Genomic DNA, 8880 nt, shown 5'->3' on the forward strand with positions numbered 1-8880 from the left:
GCCCTAGCCCGGGACTTTGCTTTAGCATCCTAAACTCTCTGGTAAGATTTCTGAGCATTCTTCCTTGCCATGTCTGCAAAAGAAACAATTAGCAAAAATTACAAGTCGGCAAACCTCAAGTCAGCAGATACAAGTCGAAAATAAGAAATGTATACACATATATAAAAACTACCTAGTTGCGACCGAACAAAGGTCGGCGATCCCTGGAGGAATTTCCTAGTATCCAAGTATGGGGCCCTCCCCCACACTTCTCGGAAAAATCCCACAATGGCCGCCTCCACCTCATCCAGGTCGTCCAGACCGTACTTCTCACAAGGGGAGGCCTCCAACCAATAGAGGGGAAAGCGAGGAGAAGAATTCTCATCCAAGAAAAAGGGGTGGTGACCCTCTACAGCTTGCACTTTGAAAAAATAATTTTTGAAGTCGTGGAAGGATTCGTCAAAAAGGGTGAAAATTCTCCGACCTTGTATGGCTCGGAAAGACACCCATTGCTGCTTGTTATTTAGCCCACTAAAGGGCTTAGTCATGTGGAAAAGATAGAAGAAAATCCTCAAAGAGGTCGGAAAGTCCAAAGTGTGACTAATAAATTGGTAAATTTTCAGAAAACCCCAAGAATTGGGGTGAAGTTGGGTAGGGGCAACTCGACAGTGGTGCAAAACAGACATCTCAAAATGCGAAAAAGGAAGAAAAACACCCAAACGGGTGATCATACACTCATACATAAAGAAAAAATGAGGGGCCGCCTCATCGGCCCTCCCAAAACAAACCCGGTCTTTTGGACCCGGGACTACCAACTCATACTTTGGCTCGTCCTCCTCAGAAGTACAAATCATGTGGTGAGTACGAAGCTGAGTAATAAACTCAGCATCGACCAAGGGTTCCTCCCCTAGGACCGTGACATCAACCCACTGAGAAAGAACATCTACGGAAGCCATTTCTTTTTCTTAAAAAGGTAACAAAAACCTACAAGGGAAAAAGAAAAGAAAAATAAAAAACACGGTCTCTAAAGGGAGGAGATACGGAACCAAAGTCTACAAACCAACCTATCTATCTACAAAATAAAGCATGCAAACACAAAGCATGTTACGAAAGAAGAAAAGCTAACCTTTATCCAAAAATGAAGGTTGGAAGAAGCAGAAGTCTCCGAAACACAAGAATGCAGCACGAACGAAGAAAGAAGAAATTCGAAAAATTGCAGAAACGAAAAAATAAAAAAGAGCGAAAGTATTTATAAACGTGCTAACGGACACGACGCTTGATTAGACGTAACTGTCAGAACCAAAAGGACACGGAAAGTCACGTCGGTTTTAGAAAATCACGTCGGTCCTCCAATAAGTCGGCTACGACCCCGAGTAGAATACTCGAACCCAAATCTTGAAAAAATTGGGCTCGAGTAGGGGCACTATTCATACTCTGGCCCAATAATAAAGGCCCAGGATCAAGCAAAGGACCTAATCCAAAGGGTTGGGTCTCACCAGTACCAATCTTCATCCTATGAAGTTGGTACTCACCACGACCTGTTCTAAAGAAGTCGGGCACGAGATTAGCTGGCGGATAAACAATCATTTAAATGAATAACTATCCCTAGAATCTCTCTAACCACTTCCACGAGCCATATCTTAACCTCCCTAAGATAATGGGACGGTTAACGCCCTAAAAATATGGCACTACTCCAATGGTGGTTATTGGCTCACCACTATAAATACACTGACACCCCTCAGATATCTCTAAGCCCAATACTCTCTAGACCTGCTCACACCCTTGCTAACTTAGGCATCGGAGTGTCTTTGCAGGTACCACCCCCATCTCCTCGCACAAACAAGTCGGACGGAGCCTCCCGAATTGCAGATCCATTCGGAGTCCTCCTCCTTCACACATTTGGGCCAATCAACACCATCCAGCCCATTAATCTCCGGTTACCCACCGTAACAATATATAAATTACTTTTATTATAATGAGATAATAATATTAATAAATTTTAAAACTAAAATATTTTATTTATATTTTTTTATTTTATATTTATTTATTTTATAACAACCATTACTATTAAGGTATTTTTTTCAATGCTGATAGGGCACTAATATTTCTGCCCAAAGAAAAGGCACTAAACATATTAAAGTCAAAGAGATTCTGTTAGTCAGTTACCATGAGCAATATCTGTTGCACAAACCATGGCTGAATCAATGAGAGAGAAATGTAACCACGGTTAATTGGTGAAACCTATGTCTTATGGGTTAACAATAAAATGACAAATAATAAAAGTTTAATCTACCTTATTTTTTCAAATAAATTATAAAATAAAAAATACTATAATAAAAAATATAATTATAAAAATTTAATAATAATAATAATAATAATAATAATAATAATAATAAATTATGTCTTTATATATTATTTAGTGTCTCTATATTTTTTCTATTAGAAAAAAGACAAAATATATTAATTCAATATCCCAAAACATAATATCGTTATTTATGTCATGTTAAACATAATTTTCTATTTATATGTCCATACTTAAGTGTTTTGTCTTTATAAACAATCAAAGTCTAAAAAATTAGATTCGTTAATTTGGTCTCAAAAGAACAAATATCCCAAATTAGTATCTAAAAACAATAAAATTAAATCATATTTGTTCTTTTGTTAATTAGATAATGATGTATTGCAAAATAATTATGTCTCATATTATCATCTAATTAATGAAAGTACCAAATCTAAATTTAGATTATATTTTTTTTAAGAATTAATTTAAAGTATTTAATCTTTCAAAAACTAAATTAAAGCACTATTAATTTTTTAAAGACTACTTTGACTATTAACTATATTTCTTACATTTTAGCCCCAAATTTCTGTGCTATTTATTTTGTATATAGTATAATGACCTCAAAAATCATGCAAAATTATTGCCATCACCCTCACCCCCACCTTCAGTGTTTAGGGCTGGTCGTTTGACCCCACCAGAATAAACAAAATATAAAGAAGAGATCTCACCAATTAACAACTGTTTGATCTGTATTCCCTTCGTTCAGTCGTCAATCTATTTGTGCAGTCTAACATCAATACAAAATATTGAGATACTAACAAATCTTTCAGCTATAAACAAAGTACCTTTAATTTTTTTTTTTCATCTTTATTTTCTAGTAAACATGGTTTTCAATGAATTTCAAATTAAACAATTTATCTCTTGCAAATTTTTATTATTCAGGAAGTCCTAAAAAAATATTCATGTTAAATAGATTAATTTGTTGTTACTTTCAATCAAATTTTTAATATATTATTAAACAAATAAGTTATTAATAAATTTTATTATAAAATAATTAAATTAAAAAATATTATTATAAAATAAATTAGACTTTTTTTTTCAAATGACAAAAGTATTAATTTGACAGTTATAAATTTTCTATGAATAAAATTTTTTTTGGTCATTGTCTGGGATGTATAGCCTAGCCCAAACAGAGATATATCTGCAAACATTGATAAGCAAATTCTTATTCTTCTTGGTTTTTCGACAGGGTTTCTTAATTCTTATTCTTGAATATTATTGTTTAGCCCAACAACAATGAAGTTACTCTAGTGGCCTTTTATTTTTGGACAAGCCTCAAAATCTTGGACCTTATATGACTTGGATCTCATATTTCAAATAATCTTCCTTTTTCATGATTTAAACAAAATACAAAATGTAAAGATACTTAGTAGTCTTCCACTTTATTCAGACCACTAAAAAGACCTTCAACCTTGCTAAATAATAATAGTAAAAAAAGAACCTAGCCTTAGCTTCCATCTCGGTGAATGCACTTAGCCTTCAAATAATATTCTGTTTCATGCTTAGGAAAATTGAAGATAATCGGATATACAACAACTGAAAAAATATATATAATTTGATAGGAGTTGCTCTCTTTGTTTCAATATATTCTAATAACCCTTCTATCCTGTGCAGTATAGTGAATTGTAATAGGCTTGATGGGACTAATTCCCAAATGTGGGTTCCGAGTCATTAGGGTTAATTTAATTTTGATAAATTTATACTTTGTTATACCGTTATTTATACCATTGTTATAATACTTTTGCTAATGTGATAATATACGATTGGATATTTATGTAAAATTCTATTTCTTACCGAGTTCGATCATCAACAAAATTCATTGTTTTCAAAAGAAAATAAAAATAAAATGTGCACTTGTAATAAATAAATTTAAATTATAAACTTTTTAGAAAATTATTACAATTTTTTATATCAGAAAATTTTAAGCTATAAAAACATGTATAAAAATTAACTGTACTTATTTTAAAAAAAATTAAAATCTTATATGTATTTAACTTTGCATCATATACATGCATTTTGTATACAGTTTAAGATCTAAAAATGTTCTTGTTGGTATACAGAAAACAACAATAAATTAAATTAAAACAAACTATACAATATAAAACATATATTTTTGCCAATTTGTCAGCCACCATATTTGCCATTATTAGATGTAGACTTTACACTAATATTACGTTTTGATTGAAATTACAGCAAATCGAGAAAGAAAGTGTGGTTAAAGTTTAATAATGTTGAGTTTAAATTTTCCATATATGGATGTATATATATCTTTCTTTCCTGAATTGTGTAGACAGCGTGACAAAATTAAATAATAGTAATGTTTAATGTATCGTATTTACTTGTCCCAAGTGATTTAACAATTGACGTGAACTTTTACCATATAATCAATCATAGTAGAATGAAGCGACATATTTTGGGCCTATAAGATAGGCATAAAAAACTAAAAAGGGCTACTTTGGTGAAAGACTAAGAGTTGCATGCATGTTAGCAGGAAATGACTAAAACCAAACGGGTTTTTGCTAAGAGATCTTTGGAGTTATTTAATTTTTGTGGCTGAGCTTCAGTGGGTGCTAATAAATGGGTATAAGATTATAATGCTTTCTTGATTGCTTCAATTATTGGACTACTGTGGTTGGAAGTGCTTATCAAACCTTTTAGTGGTACAGGAACTGATAATTAACTAAAAAGACTTTGAGATTATCAGAAATTGGTCGCATCAAGATAGCGAACTATAGTGACGATTTTCGATTTTATATATATGAGTTTAGTTTTGCTGTACTAATACGAAATATTTTATATAGTCATCCAATTATATTCAATTTTTTAAATAATTATTTATTAAATAAATTTTAAAAAAATAAAAATTATAATAAAAGAAATCATTTCAAGAAAAATTCTGTTAAGTATAGTTTTGTATATAAACATTACTATGCTATTTTTATGCTAATCACACCCTATCCAATATATCATTAAAGAAAACAACGAGTTTCACGTTAGAGAGGTTACCTCGAAGTAAAAAAATTTGTACATTACTTTTTCTGGATAAATTTAATTTTTTATATATATTTAGCTATTTTTTATTCGGTAGATTTTGTAATTTATAGTTATCAATTAGTTATTATTAATATTTTTAACTGTATAAGATTATATTTAATAGTATAAAATTAATCACTTTTTTTTACTAATTTAAGTGTTGATAAAATTTTAATAGACCACTAAACTTTCTCTTCTACTATAATAGTAACTAACTTTTATGGTGCATTTTCTTTGAGGGAGTTGAGAATCGGCCAAACATTTATAAAAATATGACACAAAAAATTAGCCACGAGAGCTATATTTGATGTATAATTGTATTAATTAGGTACAATTATATCAGTTACTGTACACATACTCATAAGGATGCTAACAAACACGTAGACAAATATTCTTCATTCTATAATAAGATGGAAGACCAATCGTTAATCCCTTCTTAAGGAATGGGATCGGATTGATCATCATAATTTTATGCGGTTTATTTTTTAAAACACTTTACCATAAGCATTGATTGTAAGATATTTAATTTCAAAATGGCATTTCAATTATTTTGCCGCAGGTTTAGTCATAACTAAATGAGTTACAACTTACAAATATGATTTGATTTGTTTCATAATCAAAATTTTCTAGCTAGGAGACAGGGAATACGATATGTCAAAATGCAATTTGATTCTTTTTGGTAGAGAAAGTCCATATGTAGTTAAATTTTTATGGTATTTTTAAAAGAAAAATAGAAAGAAGACAAAATTAATTAGAGGAGAGAATGGTGCCACAATATAAGATAAGAAAAGCTTTATTAATTCAATGAGTACACGGTACACCTTATAATAAATGTGTGTAAATTTTTTTAGATATTAAGTCCACCAAATCTTAAATGCGACCTTAAGTAAATTAAAATCATCACAAATAAAGATGTGCATTTCAAACTTGAAACCTAGATGTTAGACCCTAGCTTGCTCCATTGATCGGCCATAGCTATAGTCATAATAATTGAAGTTACAATGAACATATTTCTTTACTCCATTATTATTTTTTTTAAATGACTATCGGCTGTTGCAGAATGGGATTTTTCATTTTTGTATGTCATCGCTATCAGCAACAAGTTGCATTTGAAGGTGCATGTAGTAGCATTTTAGATTTTATTTTTTTAATTACAACAAGTAAAGCGGTTATTCACATGTGTTGTGAATAAAAGTAGAAAATGAGTTGCACATTTTTTTGTTGTTGTAAGAAGATAACAAAAAGAGTTGACGGATAGGAAAGCTACAAATGAGTTGTGCATTAATGTGGCTCCACCAAATCCTCTAGCATTGTCTCATTTGCTTCCTTCATGATTGGTACTCCCATGTGATGCTGCCTCTCTCTCACTAGCTTCTTAGGGTGAGATAGATAGAGAAAGAGAATACCTACAATTTTTGAGTGAGCATTTTAGGGTCACTCTCAACCTCTAACATCTGCACATCACATGAAAATGTTACTCACACAGGAGGGAGAGAAGTAAATTCTCACACATAATAATATGGGACAAGTCCTTTCATATATTGGCCCTATCTATTTCAAACCAAAGGGCCTCTTCTCTTCACTATATACTTATACCATTCTTGCCCTTACACCTTCTTTCATCTTCTTGCATTTACATCATTATATTCCTACTTCTCTTTTTTTCTTTTTCTTTTTTTTTTTCAATTTTTATCAACCACATACATATTATTTTTTTCATATTTTGGAATTTGCATCTGAAACTAGCTAACACAGATAAGGGTAAATCAATGAGATATATTTGCTACTCTAATTAGAAATCTTCTCATTGTTTTGAGGATATAGTCTCCAACTTTTATAAGTGAGACAACGTATTAACTCTCATTTATTTTGTCTAAGATTAAATCTCTTCAATTATAATATAGTTGATCAAAGTTTGTAGACATGAATCATATGTAAATTTTATACAATAATATATCTATAAGTGTAAGATATTTTTAACTTTAATAATTCGAATAATTCCTAATTAATATAAAATTAAGCAAATCTTAAAACAAAAATAAGTGAATTAACCATTATCTTATTTATTTGATTATATTACATTATTACTAGACTGTATGTTCATCTCTTGACATTGCTGTGGGTTTTTTTTTTTTTTTGGGCCAGGGACCATGATGGATGGAGAAATTAAACCATATTATTAAGTACTAAATTATGACATATAAGATACAAAAGAATGGTTGAATTTAATTTATTTTGACTAAAGGTGTAACTAAATAGAGAGAAATAATGTTACATGTATATATTTGTTTGTGTCTCTATTTTGGAGTTATGGGCGGCAGATCCACCTAATCCAGAAAATTATGTTTGATTTTCCCATGTAAGTGATTTGCTACTAGCTCTGTAACTGGCAAATTGATCATCATAATCATCATCATCATAAGGGACTGAGATCTCTCTGCACAAACTGACACACATATTATTATTGACACCAAATTCCTAAGGCAATGGGTTAATGGAGAGAGAGGTGGCATGCTCATGAGACATAAATTTCTTTGGGGCATTACATACATGGCAAAACCGACAAATGTTTCTCTAATTAAAATTAAGGGGCAGACATTAGCCAGCTCAATTGCTTTGGCATGAGTGCCTAATTAGGGGACATTAAGGATTAGTTTAACTCAACTTTAATTAATTATTTTTCTCTTATTATTGCACAAATACTGTGCTTACCCAGTGCCATAGATCTCGTGCATTTACTTTGGGATTTTAAAAATATTCTCTCTACATTATGGTAGAGAAACATAAATAGTACTAGCAAGAAACATTGGGTTAGGTTTACTAAAATAACATTACCTGTCTATTCATAGTCATAAATTATTTGTATTATTGTGAGGGCCACCTGATATTAGTATCCTCATTAAGAACACATAATTCGTTTAGAAAATTTTTCCCTCTTTTTCTTTTTTTAATTTTGGTCTAAAAAAGAATATTTAATTTTGGAATTGAAGAAGAGTTTGGGCCTTTGGGGCATTGAAGACAGATACATATCATTTCTCTAATCTAAGTTCAAATTTCGATACATAAATATAAAAATGAAACAACGAACAATAAAGATTGGCATAGATAGTAATAAATTCCGAATGCATCATATAAAAATGCACGTTTAAATTTTGTTATTTTAAGACTCTTTTAGTAGGTGATTTATAATTATCTTTTTCTAAACACATATTTAATCAAAAAACATATTTTATTATGAAAAAATTTTTTAAATATAAAAAAAGTAATTTTGATATATTATCAATGTAAAATAATTTTACATGTATATCTAAGTTCGTTAACAAAAATAATTATTATATTTTATGTTAATTAAGTAAGTAGTTATTTAAAAGAATAAAATTAATTAAATAATCATATAAAATGTTTTATTATTCTATTAAGTCTCAAGTATTACTATTTTTAAAAACCAAATTAAACTCTAAAATTAAGACGTGCATTACTAGGAGTATATAATAAGAGAGGAGAGGATATGCGGAACAATAATTAGT

This window comes from Arachis duranensis, chromosome 1 (genome assembly GCF_000817695.3).
Source record: "Arachis duranensis cultivar V14167 chromosome 1, aradu.V14167.gnm2.J7QH, whole genome shotgun sequence".
Classification (NCBI taxonomy): Eukaryota; Viridiplantae; Streptophyta; class Magnoliopsida; order Fabales; family Fabaceae; genus Arachis; species Arachis duranensis.